At 44.0% G+C, this 24280-nt stretch overlaps 1 protein-coding gene and 1 long non-coding RNA gene across 3 annotated transcripts in view; both read right to left on the reverse strand.

Moving 5' to 3' along the window:
* Nucleotides 1–24280, reverse strand: part of CASTOR2 (cytosolic arginine sensor for mTORC1 subunit 2) — a 131284-nt gene that overhangs the window by 36292 nt on the left and 70712 nt on the right. The gene's annotated exons all lie outside the window — the stretch shown is intronic.
* Nucleotides 14860–16987, reverse strand: LOC128149599 (uncharacterized). The gene is made up of 2 exons (XR_008237690.1): nt 16046–16987; nt 14860–15245 (listed from the first exon to the last, which is right to left on the reverse strand). It is a non-coding gene; the product is annotated as an uncharacterized LOC128149599 (long non-coding RNA).

The raw sequence follows: 24280 nt of genomic DNA on the forward strand, positions 1-24280 counted from the left end.
TTCCATTAGGTGCCACTGAACATCCCCTGATGATTTCTGGCACTGTCTTGTTGAAGGATTCAGTAAGAAAGTCCAGGACATGTGTCAGGAGGTTCAGCCAGGAGGATGACTTTGGTCCTGAGCCCCTGTGAAACAGTCAGGTGAGGCTGAAGAACAGGAGACAACTACATGAGAAAGAGCCATATATATCAGCAGGGTGGGGAAAAACACACCAGCGTGAGGCTACCAAATACACGTTCTCTTCATGAGTTCCCAAGCAAACTCATGTGTATACATGTTAGATGTCCTAGGTGAAGACATCGGGGCGGGGGAAGCTATGGGGCTGGGTTTTCAAATGATAGAAGAGCACAAATCTTGAAGGGATGGCACTTAGGAGTTTCCAGCAGTCCTATTTCTAAAGCCCTATTTCCCACATGTCTGAAGAAGGTCTAGAAAAGAAGACGAATACAGGGGCCAGGAAATTCCCCTTGCACAAGGAAGGCATATATATAAAGAAGCAACAGCAGAGAAGGGTTGGGTTGTATATTCCCTGCTGGAGACAAACCACAGCATCCTGTTTTTCAGTGCTCAGGTTTAAAAAAATCCCCCAAACTTGACAGTTCATGCCCACTGATCTTACAAGACAGGACCAGGGGATTTTATCGTTACAATGGCTTCATCACAGGACCACCCCTCCTGCAGCTTCACATCCCATGGTGGGGAGAGCCTTTCCTGGGAAGTGACAATCCCCACAGGATTAGAGCATTTCGTGGACTAAGCACACACTCCCACTGCCTCCCTGCCTTCTCAAAACACACTATTGAACAGGCATAAGCGACGATACAAGAAATACATACGATGGTGAATTTTCCTGCGTGGATAATAGCTTCTTCTCTCCTCTGGAGGCCCACCTCCGGGCTGCATTGGGTATCAGCAACCAGGCACTTCCCTGGCCGTGGCGGGTGCATCGTCACCATTCACCCACTCACGTTCCGGCACGTGAATTTTCTGTTTAATAAACTTTCCTGCAGTTTGTGTTTCTCGGTAACCCTGCGGTAGTAGTCATGGTGACAAAACTGGGGTCCTTGGCAACACACCAATGATGCTGCAAATCTACGATGACTAATCCTAAAAGCCTAATTTGTAGAACTCATTTAAATGCTTAAAGATACGCAGGTCACCGCAGGGGTCGATTTAATGGCTATGGCATATCTGGTAGTGAAGCAGTTGTTACAGGAGGAGCAGCCAGGGCATCTTCTGGTCATAAAATTAAGTGGATTTTTAATGCAAGATGTAGACTAAAGAGATTAAAAGGAAAGCACAATTTAAACATAGGCACAATAACAAACCCAGCTGATTTCCAGTCAAAGAGCTGGTCAAAGCTTCCAGATGAAATGCTGTTTTAAATAACAATCCCACACAACAATATCGCTGATACAGTATTGCCTGGTTTATTTGTGCCTATTCAGAATGTAATGAATGCTCTTCTGAACACATCTTGCCCATGAGTGTGCAAAACTATGGTGCAGCACAGCCAATTCCCCAAACTGGCCCCATTAAAGGCACACAGAGGATGCAGACTGAGGACCTTCCAGTGCAATGGTTTCCAGCTTCACCAGGATGGCTGATGGGCTGAGCGTCTGCCCCATGCCACCTGCCTGTAAATCTCCCACGGGGGAGCTCGCACAGGACAGCAGCTTTCATTACCTATTCAACGTTTCAGACTTTTAGCTCTTTGCTGGCACTAAAAAATTCATGGCTACATCTTCAGTTAATATGCTGATGACGTCACCAAGGGAAGAGCGCCAAAGTAAGTATATTGCTATAACTGTGCTTGGCTGGACCAACAAGGCAGCGTTAAAGCCATTGGCTCTTTTTCCCCAAGCTTTTGCATTTCTCCTCTCCAACTGTCTGCCACCTGGCATTTAACACGCATAGGCACAAGGAAACGGAGAGTGGCTTCTGCTAACACACATCAGCAAAACCCCCTTTGCATAGGCTCTCTCTCCCTCCCTCTTTATACAAATAAAGCAATGAGCACTGTAGACAGTATCTTACCCCACAGAAAGCAAATCATGCTGGCCTAAGGCTGTAGAGTCCTAAATCTTTATCCGATAGTGCTAAACAATTATCGCTCACCTGATTAGTTTTGGTTTTGAGTAAGCATTCAACATCACTTTACTCAGCAACTACCAGAGATAAGCATCAACACACAACCAGGTTAAGCCGTTTGATCACACAGTGATATGATTTCCATGTCCTGATCCACTGCCTTAACCCACTGCCCTTCCTACACAGGCACCTTCCAGGAGAAAGACTTCTTTCATCTGACCAGGAGCTGGGACATGAGGCACATTCATGTGGCAGAAAGTAGGCAGCTTTAGTTAAAAACAAGCAGACAAAAAATACTTGTTTGGTAAAATTCTAGTTCTACTTACTTATCAGGATTTCCCCCTCTTTAAAACTGGATGCGACATAACTGCACTTGCCATTGTGACTGACACAGAACCAACTCGAGTGCAAAGCACTGCTGGTTCCCTTCATTAGTTTGTCAGCTGTTCCTGCAGAGGAAATTGAGTTTAACCAGGAGTTATCTGCACTCATACTTCATTATATTGCTGTAATAAAGCAATAGCAACAACAATAATTACTATGGGTACTAATGACTTCTACTGCACCTTCAAGAGCAAAATGCGCCACACGATGTACGTAATGTTTGCTTGGATGCAATCAAGATGCTTCTTGGGTAAATTCATGCAAAACAAAGGCTTTGCAACTCTTGAAGATAGACTCAACCTTTGCTTTTTTTGAAAAACAAAACCCCTTGGCGATCCCACTGGGGACCGAACCAGTGATCCTGGAGGGCTTGGACAGTTAGAAACAATCTCTGGTCACCTAACACAGCACCTGTGACTCCTGCAATGGAAGCATTAGTCTTCTTGACCACAGAGATGCCATAGCTCATTAACAGGATGCATCTACTGTAGTAAGAAACCTGAATATAGATTTATGCCATTGATGTTGACATTCTGGTCTTAGCGCTTGGGTATAGAACAGCACAATGATTCTTTTCAATCATTAGGAACAGAAATGGCAATGCCATACACGTTACAGCAAAAGATGGGAGTCCAAACCCCACTTTCTGAATCTCTATGTGTGAATATGTGATCCAACTGAAGTTGCTTCAACCACGGCTCAGTTTCACCACTGGTGATAATAGGTCTAGTTACGTGCTCTCGGTACTAGTATGAGGCTTTAATGAAAGCATTCATATAATTCTGTGATACATAGTGTTATTTACAGTGTTGTAAGTCGCTGTGAGGACTGTAATCCTGGATATGTGGATGTAAGGAAGTTTTTGCTCATGGCTTTTTCAGCCAGAACTATTTGAGCTTTTCTTGTCAAAATAATAAACCTTGCAGGGTCCCCATCAGTGGTGCAGCTCACTGCTGCTGCCTGTGTCACCTCCCTGCAGCTCCTCCGTGGGTCACCTCCAGCAGCCTGTCACGTCCCCTTGTCCCCCTACCCTGCCCAGGGGACCACAGCTGGTGGTTCACTCCCCTGCCCCAGAGAGGCTGCCACTGCCCTCAAGCCCCGGCCAAGGCACTTCGTCTCGCAGCACTGCTCAGCCTGGGCTGCCCGCCCTGCCTCTGGGAGCGGTGCTCCAGGCCCTGCACAGCCAACATCAACATTTTGCTACAGAAAATAAGGGCAAAACATAGTCCGCATCGCACCTCTCCAATGCTGGGTAAGAGCACCTTGGGGGTTTACTCCATTTTTGCAGTTGCAGCTGGACTGAGCATTTGGGCATGGATGTCAGGTCCTGCTGGCAGTTCAAGGGGGGGGCTTAAGGATGGAAAAGGCAACATACTTTTAGCTGCAGCTCAGTTACAGGAGAAGAGCTCCCTATAAAACACTGCCTATGAAGCTGTCGAGTTTTTGATGGCTGCTGCATGAGCAATTGCAAAATCTATGCCCTGCTACGCTTTACACTCATCTCCTCCTGAAAACCCAGTGTCTACCATGGACACTTAAAGCTCAGCTGAACAAAGCAATAGAAAAGGGGCCGCGTGGACCAACGGCATGGTCAGTGGGGTGTGCAAAGAGGCGACCTGAAGAGGCATTTACCATTTCTAAAACTCCAGGTAGAAAAGAAAAACAAGATTGGAGAAAAAGAGGGGTAAGAGACAGAACAGGTTGCTGTGTGGGCTAGGGGACTTGTAAGCTCTTCTCAACATCTGCAGAAAGGTTTAAATCCAGAACCAGAAACCCTGGGACAACGCTAGTTAAATGCTTCAATGAATTGGAAGTTATCTTCCAGTATATTTTTAGTTGGCACCAACAGGCATTACATAATGGCTATTATATAACAGCACTACAGCTACAAATACTCTCTTTTGGGCTTTTTGTTTGTTTTTTTCTTTTTCTCTCTCTTTTTTTTTTTTTCCCCAAATCTTCTCCTTAGTGGGGGATTGATCAATAATTGCACTTTCCATCAAATGAGGGAGGCAAATCCTTAGGAGAAAAATCAAACGGAGTAAAAATATTGTTACTAAGCCTGTGAGCACTTCTCTCTTGCCCAACCTCAAACAGAATTAACTATTCCCAGAATAGAAATTCCACTAAGGCTTATCTGTAGTTTAAAGGGACAGGCTGTGATTCTGTGCAGACACTGAATTTCTCAATACTGGAGGGGTTTTTATCTCATAGTGATGATAGCTCAGAAGACAAAAAGAAAGGGGGGGGGGAGCACTATGTAAGCGATGCTGAGGAAAAACTGAAGGAGATTTTCTTTATCTGCCAGCAAGATCATTGCCCGTTAGTGCTCCTTTAAAATCCTCCCCTGGCATATTTTTTATCTTTTCTTCCTAACAGCCATACTGGCAGAGCAACAGAGACTCTTGCTTCCAAACTAGGTGCTACATGAAAAAAAGAAGAAAGTTTCCAAAAGCTAGAAATATTTCCTTTCCTTTATTTCTTATCTCTGAACCTAAAGAGAGGCGAAGCAGGCGCTCTGCCTCTGAATGCAAAAATAAAAATCAGTTCAGTGGCACACCACAAGCTCCCACATCAAGCCGCCCTACGGACTTAGGCAAGGGCTTGCTTTGCTTTTGTTATCCCAGCACAGAGCCTCTCTGACAAACACAGCACTCAGTAATTCTGCCTTTTTCAGGCTGGTCCTCTAAAACAAATGAGCCTATTCCAGAAAGAGCAAAAGACCTCATCTGACAAATAATCACTTCTTTGGTAGCAAGCTGCTCCCTTCTGCTGTTTCACTCTCCCACCTCCCCAAACCCGGTAATGCCACTGATGCTCTACTGACTCGCGCTACGTTTATAAATAAACCAAACCCTGGGCTACCTAGATGGGAAGGCATCGTACTGAGTGCGTTGCTGGGTGTCACACACAGGAACGAAAACAACCCTGAGAGAGTGAAGAAGGAAAAAATACAAATGCAGCTGCTTGGAAAGCACTAAGTCAATTCAGAGAGAGGCTTTTTGGCTTTAAAAGTTGTCGTGGCACACGGCAGACCCCACTACTGATAACAGCTCTGAAGGCAGCGATTGCAGCCCAGTGCAGAAGGACAGCCTGGCAGGGCTGGTCATGTCAACATGAGCAAAACACCCCAAAAACCAGGACAAAGCGGGAGCAGAAGGAATAAAAACGAGTTAGCTCGTGTGACAGTGCTAGGTTTGGGCTAAAGCAGTGCAGTTGCGGGGAGAAGGAATAGCATACAAAAACTTATCAAATGTACTAAGGTATATTATTACATGGGGAATACTGCCTTGCTCTGTTTTGTGGGCTTCTGACACCTAGCTATTATGATCTTCAATAATTAACTTGAGAAAAAAGTAATTTGCTGGAAAAGCTGGCTTGAGAAGTTGTTTGAGCTGTGACGATGCGAACGTGTGAGACTCCTGCTCCGCTGTGCTCTGCAAGTGGTCCGTGCTAACCACAAAGAATACAGCCATTTGTCATTCAGGACTGAAAATATTAGAGAAACAAGTGTCAAAACAAGCAAAAGCAGTAAGTTTACTTGCATTTGTCATGGTTTTCTCCTCTATGCAAGCCATTAAGGGATTTTACAATAACTGATCACTTGCAGCACTGGGAAATAGCAAAAACAAGCTTAACTAAGACAAACGTTCATGGTTCTCAGGAGAAATGCTCCTAATTCATTTCAAAGCTACTCTGCCCTGCTGATCCTCCAGCCCCAGGTGCTCGGATAAAGGCATTTGATACGGCTTCGGACGCAGTGCTGTTTCTGATGTTGAGTGCCCTTCTCAAGATCAAAGCTCTGCAGGCAAACACGGCACAACTGCTAAATCCCTTGTTAATGAACCCTTCTACATGGCTGTACATATATATTGGTAGTTTGTTCATGCATGTATGCAAATGGGGGGGTGTGGAAAGACATCCTCAGGAATCAACAGCTAAACGTACGGTCAGGCACTATTTATCAAACAGATGATTGCAGTTGCTGTTGCAGCACTTCTGTTGGAGTCGGCAGCAAACAGCCTGTCCGCAAACAGCGCAGCCACAATGGGAGCGCGCTTGGGGGTCTTCCTGCCTGGAGGAAAGAAAAGGATGTTTAATTTAAAAGGAAGGGAGCAGCGTACAGACTGTGTGAACTTTTAAAAATCAGGTTTCACTCTGACATACTCCAAGTTTGGCCAAAGAAAACCAGCTGAGCTCTACGAGGACAGAACAGCATAGCCCTTCTCCATCAGGAGCTTCCTTTGTCCAGCTCTCCATTAGTCCCAGCCAGCAGGGAGGGGGAAGAGCTGCTAAAAAAGAGCTCCATATGCACCTCCTGTGCTCAAGGACCAGGCTGGGGCAAAGCCCAAAGCGGCCCTTCTGTGATGTGCTTGGGACACTGCAAACGGCCTGGCAGGAGGGAGAGCAGCATATGCTGCAGAAGGGACCCCTGGATTTTACCCCTGCTCTTCCACTGGTGTGTGCTCACATCTGAGCCCAAACCACTTACCCTACCCGACCAGTGCCCAGGAGGTGACACAGGCAAGTAGCTCACTCCTTCTCTTGTCCCACTTCATCTCCACATCTCAGTGGACCCAAATGTGCATTACCATTCCCACTCCCACCCAGGCTTTCTGCACATGCCTTTGCAACAGCCTGACGTTATCAGACCTCTCTCCTGTGAAAGCAGCACAGTTATCCCTCATAACCCTGAGGCGTAATGCACCGAGGTTCAGTTCGATGGCGTTTCAGAGCTCCTTGGTTTCTTACTTTTACAAGACTTCTGGGGAAGTGCATGCAACAGGACTGCGAAGAATCCTAACCAACCAGCTGCATGTCCAAGGGTGAGCATCTGCAAATGTGCTGCTGCTGGGTAAAAAAAAGCCACCTTCACTGTAAAGATTCTTCCACTGTATTTAAGATGGAATTAAACCATAATTAACTTGTGTAAGTGATATGTAATAAATTTAAGAATAAAATAAAAAGCCTCAGATCTGCAAAATATGAACCATTAATCAAACAGACACTCTGAAAGACTTCACTGTGAAATCTCTAGTGATTAGCTATGGGCACTCAGCCAAAGAGGCCTGCAAGCTCTGTTTCACTGACATGTATTTTTAAACTAGCTCCAGCAAAGAGGAGGCCATTTGGAGCACAGGATACCAACTTTGGGGGCTGGGACCAGTCCCCGCCACAGACTATCTTGCAGATACAGAGAGTATCTCAGTTCTCCATCTCTAAGACTGGGATAATATGCCCTGCTCCTAATTCCTGCCTAGTTTTTACAACTAAATCTGCAGGACATAGACCACCTCTTCCTACATTAATGTAGTATGCAATGCAACTCTGTCCCTGTTTGGTGATGACAGCTGTGTACATCTGTAATATACACCATGGAGACAATAAAGAAACCAGGGCTGAAACGTCTTCGGGCATAACACAGCCAGTCTATGGCAGGGCCAGTTAGCCCTAGATCATTCCCAATTCTATTTAATGCATTATTTGAAACCACCCAGCGATAGAGAGCCTGCTGCCTCTTTAATAGCCTATTGATTAAATGTATTGCCACAGTCCGTTGACACAAACTACTAGAAGCATCTCTCGGACTGCATTAACATCCCCTGCAATTCCAGGTATGCCAAAACCTGCCTGGGCTGGGTCAGGAGAGCTGACGTTTCGTCAAGCTAGTGGCCCCTGCCGACTTCTGCTGAGCAAAATATCTATTAACTTCTCTCAGTTTGCAAATTGCCCAGAATGCTACAGAGACAAGAGGTTACACTGGTAACAAACACAGAATTAAGCTGACGGTTTAAAAGATTAGTAAAGTGTTGCTTTCCATTCAAATTAGGGGGAAAAAAAAAAGATTACTTACAAAAAAAAGAACTTCACCCACAGAGTGTTTACTCTCTCCCGAGATGCAGCAAGAGATATTTCATTACTGCAAATCCTCATCAACAGAAAAGCAAATGTTTAAAAAGAGAGAGAAAAACGTAAGAGTTTGGAAAATAATGCCAGTTAAAAGGTTTTCAGATTGGTCTGCAAGAAAGAAAACGGGTAAGCAGTGCTCATCTAAACTCTGCCAAAGCAATAACTATTTAAAGGGTGCAAAAGACCTGCAGAGCGGTGGTCAGCACAGAGGCCCTGGGCAAGCAGGCTGCCCAGCGTTAGTCCCACCGTCGTATCTGGCTCCAGCTGTAGCACAGCGAACCACCGCTCGGCTGGAAGCAGTGAGCAAGTTCACTCTTGTGTTCTGGTCAGAGCCACTGCTTCCCTCTCTGAAAGCGATGGTGGGGGTTCAAACTCACAGTCACTTTTGTAGCTTCTGAAGATCCTCAAGCAAAACAAGGTACAGACCCAAAGGGTGGCTATGAGGGCAGACTCCTGAGCAGGCAGCACCACTGCGGCTTGGCTTCTACCTGCTAACCCTGCAGGACACAACAGCTGGGGGAAAGGGAAACCCTGCCTAGGAAGGTGAGGTGCTAGTTAAAAAAAAGAACAGAGCAAGCATAAAAGCAGACATCAGTACCTTCAGCGTGCCTCACCAGCTGGGACTGATTTGATTTAACATGCAGTTTTGTTTTAAATGCTTGTACCACGTAAGTTTTTAATATAAGTTTTTACTGATCACTTCACTTGCAACAAACAGATCAGAGACAGCAGTACTCCGAAGGGCCCTGCACTTGTTTCAAAAAGATGTTTCTTGCCCCCATGAGTTTACATTTCAACCTAATAGAGAGAGACAACAGACGTAAGCAAAAATGCATTCTGGCTGCTTTCACAGCGTGAGAAACGTTAGGAGAGTGAAGAAGGTAAGTATAGACAAGAATAGTTCAAATTCATTTCTGCCAACATAATCTGAGAAGTGCAAAGTGGAACTTCTCTGTGCATTGCAGGGAATCAAAAGCAAAAGAAAGTCCCATGACAGGGCTTAGCAGAAGCTCAGCACAAGCTCTTGAGCAAAGAAATAAAACAGACATCTTCATATAAACACAAGTTCTGAAAGAACTGATTGAGAGAGATGATGGATGACCCAGAGAAAGAGTCATACAAAGTGATGCAGACTGAAACACTGCTCCACAGCTTTACCGTCTCCTCCTGAGCTGGTCAATCTGTGGGGAGATGGGCACACAAGCCTACCAGCAACCTCACTGCTCAGCATGCTCTTCGGCTTAGCCTCTTGCCTTCAGGTGATCCTCCCCAACTCTATTTCCAAAGTGCTACCCTGACACAGCTAAACTCTAATTTCTAAGAATTAGAATTGGACCTACCAATCTTGCGTCCTAAGAATATAAATAAAAGGACAGCTAACTTTTTCAGCTCTACTGTACCCTGTTGTTGTTGTGAAACGCCATGGGACAGCATGGTATGAAAGAAAGCATAGAAGCGAAGCGTCCTACAGAACAAAGCCGTTGTGTCTGTGTTGGACTCGCATGACCTCTTCCTTAGGGTAAACAAATCTGGACTTCTTCTGAACCAGACACAGTCGGAGATGACTCTCCACTCCCAGGACTCGCAGCTGATCCTGAAGATGAAAGAGCGCAAGAAAACCCTAAACGCGGGGTTGTTGCAGCCCCATCTCCCCCATGTGTAGCACGGATGGCCCTTCAAACTGGTAAAAGCAATCTCCTGACCTGCTGGACTCGAGTTAATCATCGATTAACTACTTATTTATCATTTTTCTTTTAAAACTTCCCTGTACATGTGCCCTTAATGAAAAGGGTGATCCTTCTTCTCAATATAGCTGGACATTATCTTCAGAGTTTCTTCACAGGGACAATTGACTCCAGATCCTATGATGGCCTGGAATTTGGGGGCTGTTACCTATGCATGGAAAGCAATAAATTCATCAATGGTCAGGGATCATGCTCCACAGCACCAGTCAGTCCCCAGTGGGACAGTTCATCCTGCAACAACGCTGCAAATCAAGTAAAGCACTAATGCATGTGCCCAAGTCCCAGTGATCTCAGTGGAGGTTAAACACCCATTTAGCATACGGAGCTGGAAACAGCGGTTCCTTGCAGACAACTTCTCACAAACCATCATCCTGGACCCTGCTTTACACCAACCACTCCAGCACAGTTACTGAGGATTTATCTTACACATAAAAATGTTGTTTAAAGTGGTGCAATAGTGAGTGCTCTGAAGGCAGGAGGCTGCCAGACTGAGGTTGTCACAGACAAGGACACAATCCTATTTACTGTGAAACCAATCTTTCTTTTCCTGCCATTTGCTTTAGTTAGTCTCCAGCTTCCAGCAGCGGGAAGGATGCAGCTGTCTGAAGCCCCCAGCCGCATTCACCACGAGCCAGATGCTACCCCAATGCGGGAGCTTTGGGCACTCAGGTAATGATTCTCAAAGCAGTAGCCTGTAATGATGCAACTGAATGCCTGCATCGCGGAGCAGACACAAGAGGAGGTAAATTATCACAGGCAAACTGAGTTTTGGCATCAGCCTTTCTAATAACCCCAAGCACTTTTAGTAATAGTTGAAACAAAATGCTCAGAAACAGAACCAGTACAGCTACCAGCTTGGGCATGAAAAACTGCTGAAAAACTGCAATTGCATCAGAGCTTCATCGTGTTCTGCACATGCTCCTGTTTTAGAGCCAACCCATTCAGACCTGCTGCCGTATGCACTGCAATTGTAGCTGGCCTTTTCCACTGCCCAGAGCTGGTGTGGAATGAAAGACACCCTTTGCTGGTGAGCGGGACAGGCACCTTCTGCCATGGATGTCCTTGTGGGCAGTGGGAGGAGAGAGTGCTCTGGGTGGCCAATTTCTGCTCATCCACAAACCCAACACCCACCAACCTGTTTGTCGTTCGTCTCTTCCCTCCTCCCACCTCCCCACCCCAGTCACTCTCACCAACAGCACTCAATCCTCATCGTCTCCTCCCATTCTCCTTGTTCATTCATCCAGCTTTACTCTTTTTTGTCTCCTTTTGTCCTCCCCACTGGTCCTGTGCCCTATCTTCCCCACAACGCCTTCCCCTTGACGCTAGGTCCACCCCCACCAGCCTGTCCTCAGCTCCATCACTGCTGCTCTCACTCAAAGACTTCTCCCATCCAACCTCAGACTCACTATTTATACCTTTATTCTGTTTTTTCCTCTGCATTATGTTGGTAACAGCAGGGCCAGAAACCTCCCTTGCTCCTGCACACCCCTGAGGGTCCCTGCTCGCCACCGCAGCACTGAGGCAGTTGTTATAAAGCTGGTTTTTCTCATGCCTTACCTGCAATCTGGGGGAACAGCATGCTCTGCCAGCATGAGCTGTGCTACGGACTGCAAAGAACCACAACAGACTCGATGTCACTTCTGACACTTGGGCAGAAAAACTCCAGGGTGCAACAAACCTACACCTGGGCTGAATGGTTTTAATAAGGCAAAGGTACCTTCTCATGCAAAGACGCCTCCCCTGCCAAAGCATGAGAGGACTAGAGCTCTTCAAAGTTGTCAATATTTTGCAGTATTTCCTTCCAAGGTGCTCCTGATAATGGCTTAAATAAAATAAGAAAAAAAAATTGAAAAAGGCAGGTCCCCAGGCATAGAGAATCTCACGCTAGGTTACCAGATCTAGCAAAGAATCAGGCAAAGGCCTAGGGCATTTTAATGGGAAACACTGGGCAAAGTTAACAGAAGGCTGTACTATGAGCCCTACCTATAACAAGTTTTAAACTTCTGCTGACACAGTTCATTATCTTACAAAACAAATTGCTCCAAGTGAACTGTGACATTAGTGTGTGTGATTCTCCAGTTGCTCAGGCTATTAATGTTTAAGATGTAATTAGAAGTAAGGGTAGAAAATAGCCTTTGCAGAATATTTTTCAGACCATTAGTTGAAAGAATTTTCCACACAATTTCTCTCTGGCATTTCTGAGTACAAGGGCCTTCTCTTTATCAAGTGCTCCCCACCCCGCTAAGCACTATGCATTTTCGGTAGTCACGCCAGCCACCCACCCAACGTGCATCAGCAACTCCAGCTCTTATTCCACTGCTTCACCAAACCGGAGAAGATCAGGTCAAATTAGACTTATATTGACAAGGGGCTGCCTTGTTTCTCTCACCTCAATGGAAAAAGGCCAAATCAATCTTACTCTCTAATCCATGAGTCCCTCTTGGTAGCCAAATTGTTAAAGAATAGAAGAAAGAAGCTGGGAGAAAAACAACGATAGATTATTGAACATCTCCACACTGTAGAAATTACATGTATTGTCACCATCCAGCAACAGACACTCTGTCCACTTACTAATACACAGTTCATTAAGGCAGCCATTTTCTATATGGGAAATTGTTCACATTAAGCCTCTTTGCCTTCTGTTCACCTCGGAAATAAGTACCTTCTGCACTTTATTTAAAACCTTTCTTGCCACCTAGAACCTTCTAGCTGCAATGGCTGCTTGGAAAAAAGTACTTGCCAAACACACAAGAGTCTTTCAGTTTTTTGCTTCCTGGACCACATTACTATTATTATTATTTATGCTGTAGCAGAGGCTAGGAGATCTGGTCATAAACCAGAGCCCAGCTGCCTCAAGCTCACTGGAGGGGGGTGGGGATCAGAAAAATTCAAAAGCATGAAAAGCAGTAGATGAAAAGCAATACCTAATTCTTTTCCTTTTCCCAATTTTCCACCGAGTGCTTTTTGAGCATCATCTTTCCATTTGCAAACAAGGAAGCAGGCTGCACCCCACGTCAGTAGCCCAACTAATCAAAACCGACAACAAAAGTGTCCCCACCTAGAACAACCCATCAAAAACATACCAAACTCAACCACAGGAATCTCTGTAGAATAGGCTCTTTTTTTCATACTAAATTTCCCTCCAGAAACTTTTCAACTGAAAGAATTTTTAAAGCAGCTGGGGAAGGACTGACAATCGGTGACAAACACAATCTGAAATATTGCGGTGCCCATTAGAGCTGCCCTGCAGCAAGCACTCCAGCATGCGCCTCGTCTGCTGTACTAAAGAGCCCTGCTCAAAATCCAATGTTTTGCACTGCCAACAGACCATCAACTCCCCTTGTCACATAACCCAAGTCAGATATATCCACATAACAAGGCTTTTATGCCAGTAAAACCTCTGCTGATGCCCTCCTCCTTCCCACTGTAAAGAGCTGGGCTCCCTCCAACTGCCTCGCCTTCCCCTGCTTCTTCTATGGGGCGGTACGTGAAGGGGTCCTGATCTTTTGGATACTTAAGCCATGTTCAGCACACGAGTGGTTCGCTAAGCCCCAGCTTGATATGCTTAAAATCAGGCAGGTACATACACCTTAAAGGTGCAGCCATTGCTCCACAAAGAGCATTGCTATTAAACCTGTTCTCAAGAGTGTTTTTCTTTGGAGTTGGCAAAGTGTACTCTGCAGTCCCTTTGAACTTCATGTTTACGAGACACAAATTGTGCTTTTGAAAGCAAACTGGTTTCAGTTTGTGGTTTCCTTTCATACAACTAGGAGGCAATCTGAGAAGCTGGCATGGATTGTCCTTGATTCTTGGACACATAAATACATTTCCTTGTAAAGGTACATAGAAGCCACTAAACCCAGGCACATTGTGTCATGTTGGAGTATTCACCTATGTCAAGAATTTGTTTATACAAATTCTACAAATGAATCTGGGGTGAAAATGATCTCTTCTCTGTTTAGAGCATGAAGAGACATGGTAAACATCCATCAGAGCAGGCACTCCTGTCTGCTGCAAACAGCAGAGAGCTTGTTCAAGAGGCTGTTTTATCTTTTGTTCACTGGTTGAAATGCCAAAACAGACATCCACCAGAGGCTCATGCACATGATGACCCACATAAATCCTCATCCCACATCTCCAAAGGCTCAATTCTAACTGTTTTCTTTAAAAAACCCAACAAACTAATTCACCAAACCTAAAACCTGGTATCGCTGAGGATTTCAGCTCTATGGCAGCAGTACTCAGAGATCAGGACACAACCTGCCATCTAGCTCCTGAGGATACCCTCCTCTGTTAGACCAGCCCTCAGTTACGGATGTTTGTATCTGTGCATGAGCTGCCGATTTAATTCACCAATTAAGGAAAACCTTGGTTTGGTCCTGGACCGCTGAGTCCTGGCAGATGCTCTTGCCAGATATATTAAAGCTTGAAAATCCAATATACTTTTCAGTTTTAAGCTTGAGTTTAAGGACAAGTTTCTGAAAAAGAACAGCTAAATATGCTTTCACTTAATCCCCTTCTACATCCCTGAATAAATATATACATATACAAATATAGGTATATACACATACGTACACAGGCATTATATATATATATATATATATATAAAAATTGGCAACTGTTAATTACGCAAGTTCAGCTAAAAGTGTTTCAGTAAATAAACATCTTACCCAAGCCCAGGGAAGCAGAAGAGAAAAACAACTGTGAAATAAATACCTCACAGACGCAGTTACTTCAGCAGGACTCCAGAGATTACCATTTATTTAGCGCTTACAATCTGCTCAGCAATGTGCAAGACACAAAGATAAAGAAACCAGGCTGTTTGGGACCCTCCAAGGGCATGCGCCAGCCCCAAGTCCAGTGCTACTGACACCTCCAGCCCTTGAGAAGTTGCCTCTCACATCTTATGAAACTCTTCAATTTCATGTACTCCAAAACCAACTGAAACAATAAATGCAGACTGTGACTGCAGAGAAACGGTTTATTCCAACTTCAAAAATTCAATAAATGTGGAAGTAGGGAAGTTGGAACTGAAGAGGGATCAGTAAGTCTTGTAAAATAAACATGAGAATGTTTCGGTAGAACATGCTGATGGAAATCCCAGAAAGAGCAAACCTGAAAGAAAATGGACAAAACTCATGCAAAGCAAAACTGGGGATGTGTTTACCACTTTTTGCCTAGATGGTATGCAGAAAGCTTGGACAGGGATTATGGAAGAAAATAAACTTGAGGTTTTATGCTACTCTGAAGGAAGTTAACTGCTGTAAATCATATCTTACACCTAAACTAGGTTCCTAGAGTCAGGATTTAGGATTAAAAAATTATGTGATTCAAACTGGTATGTATATTTGGTGGGGGGGTGTGGGAGGGGGAGAGAGGGAGGTATGAACCCAAATATATTGTGATTCTTTCAGTTTGTCTTCTGGGGATGACATGTTCATATTTTAGAATGTTATTCTTCTCTATCATGAGAAAATCAACTAGATTTTTTCTGTTAAAAAAAAAAGTACTATGGCTATAATATAGTTCTCAGAGATAGGATTTTAAGGGAAGATATATTGTGAAACAGCTTCTCAAAAGGCAGAATTTGTCTTATAAACTTTCTCAATACTTCCCTAGTAGAACGGAATGAAAGCGAAGATCCTCTGATGGACTTTTAAGAGAAAGAGCAATATTAGTCGGTTCTCAATGGAGGGACTTCTGCAGCATAAACCAGTAGGGGCCCCTGGCAGGATCTATGTTATTTTACATTTTTATTAAGGCTCTGTTCATCCCCCTTCCTAAGAGTCTTGAAGACACTGGATAGTTCTTTGAGAAACATAAAGTCAATGTTCAAAGATCTTTAAGAACTGTTGGGAGGAGAACTGCGAGTAAGACAATAGGCATTGTTATGCTTAAATGCAAACAAACAATACCTGAAACCCGATGAAATTATCCAGGAGCAGGTTTAGAGGATCTGAAGTACAAATCCATACAGTGCACACACTGCTGTACATGCTGACAGAGGATGTCATGGAGACTGAAAGAATGAAGAGGCTTCAAAAGGATTTTAGACAACTTTGCGGTGGATTGGTATACTGATAGCTATTAAATATGGTAATGTGGATTCAACCTGTAATTTAGGAATCATTTGGTTGTTACCTGGTGGGGAACTGTAGTGGGGAAGGAAGGATACAAACTTTCTTGCTCACCTCCTATCCTTGCATATCTTACACAGAGGACAAGCCATGGGCATTGCTCATGTAGCCACAAGCCAATCTGAGCTGACATCCCCAGTTTTTTCAAACAGATCAGCATCTCAACAGAACTGGCTAAGTCCAGATTAAAGCAGACAATAAGTTTACACTGTTAACTATACACTGCAATTGATGCAATAATCTCTCTTTCATCGTATTAACCGTCTCTGAGCAGGATATCAGTCACCTAAAAGCAAATGCAGAATCCATACCAGAAACCTTCAAAAGAGCCCTCTGGTCTGTGGTACAGGATGTGCATATAAAGACTGCTCAATTGAAACACAGTGGTAAACTCTGACTGCAGATTAGCAAACATCTAATTAAGGTTGCAAGACTTTTAAGTAGGCATCCGATATATCAGAACTGCGATTTTGCATCATGGTTATATAAACAGGAACTTAAAGAAAGAGCTTAAAGCTCTGCAATGATGAGGACTTGGTATGGGAACTGTCAGAATCGTGAACTCTGGGAAGGCATTAAAATAGGGAGTAAAACAGTAAAAGAAGAAAAAATAATCTATTTTCTTTTAGATTCAAGACTTCGAGGGAAGTCTAAGAATTAAAGGAGGGGAAGGACTCCCGAACAACCACTTCCTGCTGTCACAGGAGGGAATTCAGAAATCGTCAGTTTGTACAGCCCAATGCATAAAGCTTCCATAAGCACAAATCATGAGTCAGGATCTAATTAACATAACCTGACGCTAACACTCTTTCCAAGTTGAATAAATGATTTGGATGAATAGTTGACTTGCGTGTTTATTTCTATCACTGCCTGATTGTGTACTAAATGCATGAGCCATAAAACCAACATATGGGCAACTCCGCAGTGTAATATAAGCCCCAAGAAGCTACAATCCTGAACTACAGGTAAATCTCACATGCCTTCTTGTTGCCTGCGTGCCTCTCAAATGCTCTGCAGCCTCAGCTGTGCAAGGCCTGTTAGTCTTGCTGTGCTGATAAAACATATTTCTGGAAGGTGGTTACAGCTGAAAGACAGATTTACTGATGACACAGTCCAAAAAGATGAGAAGCGTTTTAACCACAGGGGCAGAAGAGCGGGCATGCCTTTAGCATTATGCACCGAGTATCACAAGATAGACACGTCTCTGCCAAGGGAAGCTGGAAATGCAACTCACTCGACTTTCTCATCTGTAAGCTGCATAGAAAATATTAGTGCCATGGTCAAATAAAACATTCTACCATTTTAGGCACATTGCCTAATTAGAGGCCATTGTTATCTGAGAACACTGTTTTTGCAGCTGTCAGGAAATTAAATAACCCAAGGGTAACTTGGAATTAAATGAAGCTGTACAAACACATAGCCCAGCTCTGAAATCCTGACTCTTGACAAGTAGCTCCTCTGCTTTCCAAGGGACTAAACGCCTAACTAGGGCACACAACTATCCTTTTCGATCAAGCCATAGGATAACACAATACTGGTCCTTCTGGAGCGGCTGATGTGGTAGTCCTTTAGAGACTGGGAACTTGCTAATCCGTATGTATGCACAGGCACTGGCTTCTCTCCACTTAAATAATCAGCACCTCCTGAGGAAAGACCTTCAGTACAAGTGTCCGCTAAGAGAGCAATCAAAGACTGATAAAAGGAAATGCTTATGCAGAAACCCCTGCTTTTGTCTCAGTTTCAATCAATTACTTCTCTTGCAATCCTTGTAACTTTAAACTTTGACAGCCATCTAAAAACTAAGCTGGTTATATTTTTACAGTGACTTTTTAAAAATTAAACAAAAAGGAGGAGTGCATTTCCAATGAGATTGGCGCAGTCATATGAAATGCACAAAAATGTCCATTTAGAAAATATATTTATGGTGGCCTCCTTTCTTAGCTTCCTACTTGTGATTTCTGCTGTGAGAAACAAAACTCAGGCTAATAGCAATAGTCTGAGTCTAAGAACAAAGAGGCAAGTTCTTGCCAGGCCAGACGCTGATATAGCAATAAATGGCATTGCACAAGAAACTCAAGTCATAATGTAGAAGTTGTTATAATGCGATAGCACACTTCCCACCTGGCTATGAGGACAGAGAGATAAGTGACTCGCTACAGACTATTGGAAGGATCGCTAGAAAACTGGTTTTACAGTAGTGTCTTATAACAGATATTCAAGTCTTTGGAATACAGTGGTAAATAAAGTCTGATTTTGAAGTGCAGACAAGTAGATGGCAATTTGGGCTTGTAGCTAAGGCAAAACCTGATGCATCCCGCAAAGCATGTATGTGACTTAAAACAAGTCATTCAGTCTCCTTTTTATCAGTTTCCTCATAAGTGGGAGAAAAAAATTCTTACCTCACAGGGGTATGTATCATAAGACAGGAAGTATGAATGCACTCCAAAAACAAAGCATCATTATTATGTTTGGCTAAAAATGTGGAACATGGTAAGGTAGATTCCAAAAATAATCATTATGTCCACTCTCACTGGAGAACTGTGTTAGGAAGACAAATCCAGGTTAGGCTCCAGTCTGCTTTCAGGAAATCAGTCTGCTCTCTTCCTTCCTCTTCATGGGATAATGCGCCACTAATAATGAGCAAACCTGGAAAATCAAAACCAGATCCAAGCTCCAAAAGCTGGTGTTTGCTCACGAGAAGGAAGAAGGGAGCAGAAATTGGCTTTTTCTTTTTTTAGTGATAAGCAATGAAGATTAAAAGTTTGGCTCAAGATGTGTTCAGAGCATGGATATGGGCGTATCTGTCCTGCACAGGATTGCCTCCTGAGTGCACTGACTTTGATGCCCTCTCTGTGCCATGATCAAGAGCTGGGTCCTTCCCAACTTGTCAGCCACAGCTTTTTGCTCCCAGCCAGGAAAGCATTATTGCTCACGGCCAGCCTCTCCTCGCCTACTTGCTGCTTCATGAGCGAATGGGCTCCACAGTCTGAAAGAACTGAGGATTTTGTCTCTGGTAATCAGGGGACAGGAACTGCAGAAATCAGCAGATTTCCCACTTCCTGACAAAACTTTCCCTGTGTTTCAAAAACTCTTGGCAAAGGCTTTGCTTGCAGAATCTGCAAGCCGGGGGGTGGGGAGGACCTAGCCCAGACAGTGGAAGGCAACGCTGATGGCTCAGATTACTGCTGGCAAGGGGATGCAGGCAACGTGTTTCACCGAAAAACGAAAAACACCGAAATAAAAGAAGATGAAAAAAAACCCTGATGCAGTTGGACTCACATTTCCAATTCCTTCTCTATTTTCAGACAAAATAGCACAAGGAATCCTTCTTTCCTTCTTCCTTTTTTGAAAATCCCATTTCAGACAATATTTCACTGGACTGACAGAGCGGAGCAAATAATTACATTTCAAACAAGACTTGAAGATGGAGCCACTAAATTCCTAACCATTTTATGACTGTAACCTTGAGGCTGTGAGACTTAATCTGGTGCAAGACTAAATACTATGATACAAGATTTTAAAAAGATTATGCAACTTTTTTCACAAAAGGTTATTTTTTTCCACCATAATCTCCAATCTGTTCTACTGCAGAGATGATTTATCCAGTAGGTCTGCAAGTATACCCAAGTCTGCAAGAATCCTGTGGGACAGAAGCTACCTCAATTATTATTTATCGTGGCCCTTGCCTGTTACATTATGAAAGCATTTCCACATGTTTACTAATTAATCTTTATAAGGCCTGTTACGAGGTGATTTAATAGGATTATCCTTATTTTTCAGATGAGGAAACTGAGACACAATGAGAGACTTGTCCAAGGTCAACCAGAAAAGCCTGCAGCAGACCTGGGAACTTCTTCATGCCGCTCTGACTCCCTGTCCCTTCACCTTGCGATTGCAGGAGCTCACTTGGGAAAGGCTCGTCTGCCCAACAGGCAGCCCTTCCACAAACCCAAAAGAGACCTTCTGTGACTGTCAGGCCAAAAGCCTGAAGATGATGGTTGGCCAGCGTGTCACCATCAGCTTAACACTTCATGCAAAGGAAAGAACATCCTCTCTTTGTTTTAACTACACAAGAATTAGCTCAAAGCATCAAGCCTCTCCTCATTCCCCTCAAGAGAGAACTGTTAGCTTGGAGTCAAGCACATGCATCACTCTGCGTTTCCAGAGTTAGATACAAGGAATTCAACTGATTCTAGTGAAAACCAAACAACTAGACACGTTGCACTGGGATTATGAGAGCTACCCATGATCCATCATTACCTCTGGAGACTTTGTACCAAGACTGGCAGAAAGCTGGAAAAGACTGATCTCACTGCACCAGGAGAAAATAAAGTTGGTGACATTTCGGGGCACAAAACTTGCCACCTCTGCCTGAGAGCCTCTTTCTAGGCACAGACAGGATGTAAGGTTGTTTGGCTTTCCCTCCTCACTTGACCAGGAGGATCCTCCAAGGCTGCCAGGGACAGAAATTTTCTCACCTTGACGAATGACTGCTGATCCCTGGGAAACCTGAGGCATGGAGGCCTCCATCTCCTGCACCGAAGAGAAAATCTGGCAAATCTGCTCGGAGACCAACCCTGGGGAGTGCCGGTGCTGGCATTTTACAAGGGATTACCACAAAAGAAATGTTTTCTCTGACTGCAGGTGATGAAAGACTGGTTTTTTGGAAGGTTATTGTAGTCTCACCAGTTTTAGACTATAGTCACAGCATTTATGAAATGCCAAGGTGGAGGAAATCCACTTCCTCATCAGGTCATGAACTTGAGAAAAGTATGGCTTGAAACCTAAAAGTAGGTTCACAACTAGCAAAGTTTGGGAACTGAGGGTTGAATGCTTTCAGCCCTGGAAAAGGGGGTTCATGTCTCTGCTCTATCACTGATCCCTCAGGTCTCCCTGAGCTTTAGTTCTCAGCCTGTGATGGGGGTAACAGCACTTCCTCATCTCTCACAGGGTGCTCCATATAAAATTCACTTAAAAAGCAGGGAAAGATCACAAATTACAGTCCTACCAGCACTTACAGTATACAAATACTTCAAAAGGTCTTACAGCGCATATTCAGCCTTTGCACCCCATGGCAAGGAAGGGACCAGTGAGCTACCCTGGCGTGCCTCCACCAACCTGGCAGACTGTGGTTAGCTCCAGATACAGGCAAACAATGAAAGCCACCAACTCCCCTTAAGCCCTGCCTTAAAAAAAACAAACAGAAATGCACCGGTGGAACAGCAGGCAGATGGTCAAATGCTCTCCAGTGAAACAAATAAGCAGGGCTGCTACTTCTCTGTAGAGCTGCATCTTGCTTTTAGAGACCAACCTAAAATTTCAGTGAATCGTTCCATCAGCCAGAAAAGCTTTTTTAGGTCCTGCATTTATGAGAGCGGGTTGATAAGAGTGAGCCATGGTATCTATCTGCTCATCTATCTCAGACGTTGGAAAGCACTAGGAAGCGGCCAAGACGTAATAAATTTAAAGGAGGAAATCATGGCCAGTCAAATGGTTCAGGAAGAAATGTCTGGGCTTTCTCATCACAGGCTGTGAAACAAAAATAGGTTATCGATACACACCCATCTGCTGGAGGAAACAGTGAAAAATATGTACTATTTATGCAGTATTTCTTTAAATAGGAGCAAACAGAGAAACTGGACCAAAAGACTTTACGTGGCAGGTTACAAACATAAGGAATAATATGTGCTATCAAGATTTGCAAATCCACTCACACATGAGCTCTAAGGAGAAGCTGAAGCGCTCCCTTCCCCAGGTGACACAAACCAGACCTTGGAATCCTTCCCTCCCTTCCCCCAAAAGCTTTAACCGCCAAACCCTACTGCCTCTTGAGAGAGGCCATGTAATCACAGCCCCCCAACATGTTTATTGATCTATATCGGCATATATGCATTGCAGCAAAAACCTTCCCAACAAAGCACATATTTCTAATTAGCCAGTAGTCAAATCCCCGTGTTTTTAATTTGAATTTAGGTCATTAATACCACATTACTTAAAAAACCTGAAAACCACAGACACAGTGTAGTCTGGCCAATACACAGATCCAAAAGAGAGCGATTGTGCACGTGTTTAATAGAGAAAAACATCTTCTGCCTAGCAACCAGCAGGCTCTCCTGGCGGTCCCGGGGAAGGAATTCAGCGCTATAAATGTCAGCAAGCAAATTAAGCCACTGTGCCTGAGATACAAAGGCCTAGTCACTGGGCAATAAAAAATTAAAGGAGAAATAGTTATAGAAGAAATATTCAAAAAACCCAGATGCATCTATTAGCTTGCTTCCCTCTGTATCTTTAAAGTTACAGATTGCTCCCAGCTAGATGGGTTCTGTGCTTGCACTTATTTATAAGCTGATTTCTTGCCCATTTTATATACAGGATGAGAGAGAGGACACTGAAAGCAATTTACCATTTTGATGTTATTGAAAAAGGGACTCAATGTGGTACTAAAGCATATGATGGTCCCGAATCCAAGGTCAGATAGGGAACAGGTTGTCTGAGAATGATGGTTATCAAAACAAAGCACTGCCAGCAAGAGGGCTTTTTTTCTTTCTATCCCTTCTTTTTATTAGAATGAGGTCAACATTTTATGAATTCTGACAAAATCTCTCTGCCTAGTTGAGATTTTTCAAATAGTTCCATTATTCTTAATGTACTGGGCAATTTATTGTAAGGTATGAACTAAGATTAGGAGCTGCCTCATTCTGGAAACTGTAAATGCATGGATTTCTGGCCTTAGAGAAGTTACTAGCCATATTAAGCAGCCAAAGAAGGTTAAAAGGTGGACTGTCACCTCCATCTTGCAGATGAACCTCAGTGTGGGGAGACAGAGTCTTGCTCTATGTTCACACAGGGGATCTGCACCAGAGAAGGAGATGTTTCCCACCACTGCTTCAGTACTGAAATCAAATTGCCTTTCCACTCTGTTTCCAATCCAGAAGAGATCAGTCAGGACCTAAGGTCTGCTGACTGCAGGGGCCTACATGAAACGGGCTTGCCGGTTCTAGGAGAAAGAAGACCAGAGTACAGGAATGTGATGTATTCCCCTTACCAACCCCCAATTTCCCTGAAACTACAATATGCATGTTTACCAACTTGGAAATCGCAAGGATTCACTCCTCACTTGACCCCAGCATTTGATTTCTTTCCCCCTTTTCTGATATCTTTGAAGTTCATTGCCTACAGAGAAAGATTACATGCAAGGGACACCAACCAAGTGCCAAGGCTGGGAAGGCAGTGATCTCACCTTGAAAATGGTAGCAACACGTTGCTTTACAATCTCCCATCTTCAGGATGGATTCACCTGGGTGACAGACTGTCACAGTCCCTATTTATGCAGATGTTCATGGAGCAACTCAACAGCTGCCAAGGTCACAGAGGCAGCTAGGTCGGGGCAGCAACAGGCTAGGGGTTTTCTCCCCAATGGAGAAAGAAGCCTTCAAACTCCACTGCCCTGTAAGAGGTCTCAAAAAGGGAGACTCCTCTTTCCATCCTAAATAGGGCAGAAACTCAAAAAGTAGAACTTGTTGCCTTCTAGGTGCAAAGAGACTACCTTGCCATAGGGAAGATAGTACAGAGGAGCTCCTCTTCCCTTAGCACATAGCCAGGTCCCAGTGGTGGTGATTCTGGGAAGGTCCTTATCAAACAGTTTGGCGTCATTACAAATGGATGCAAGAGATACTGAAACAAAGAAACACCTGAGGGTAAACTGTAGCCATCTCTCACCTCCCTACAATTGGACCAACTTATATAGATGACACTGGATGGGCTCTTCCTTCATTAAGCTTGTAGAGAATAAAGGTGGTTGAGGGAGGGCGTTAGTTCTCCATTTCACACTGTGCTGTTCAGTTAGAGAAGTGCTATAAAATGGGAGGCTAGATGGATGGCATTTCATTGAAAGTTACCCAAGCAGAGCTATCACTAAACCTAGTAGTGGACTTCCAAGAGAAAAAAGGATGAATAGGACTGCAGACAAACCAGCTGAAGAAACCAGGAACAGAAAAGGGACAATCAAAACAA

Source organism: Harpia harpyja, chromosome 12, assembly GCF_026419915.1.
Source record: "Harpia harpyja isolate bHarHar1 chromosome 12, bHarHar1 primary haplotype, whole genome shotgun sequence".
NCBI lineage: Eukaryota > Metazoa > Chordata > Aves > Accipitriformes > Accipitridae > Harpia > Harpia harpyja.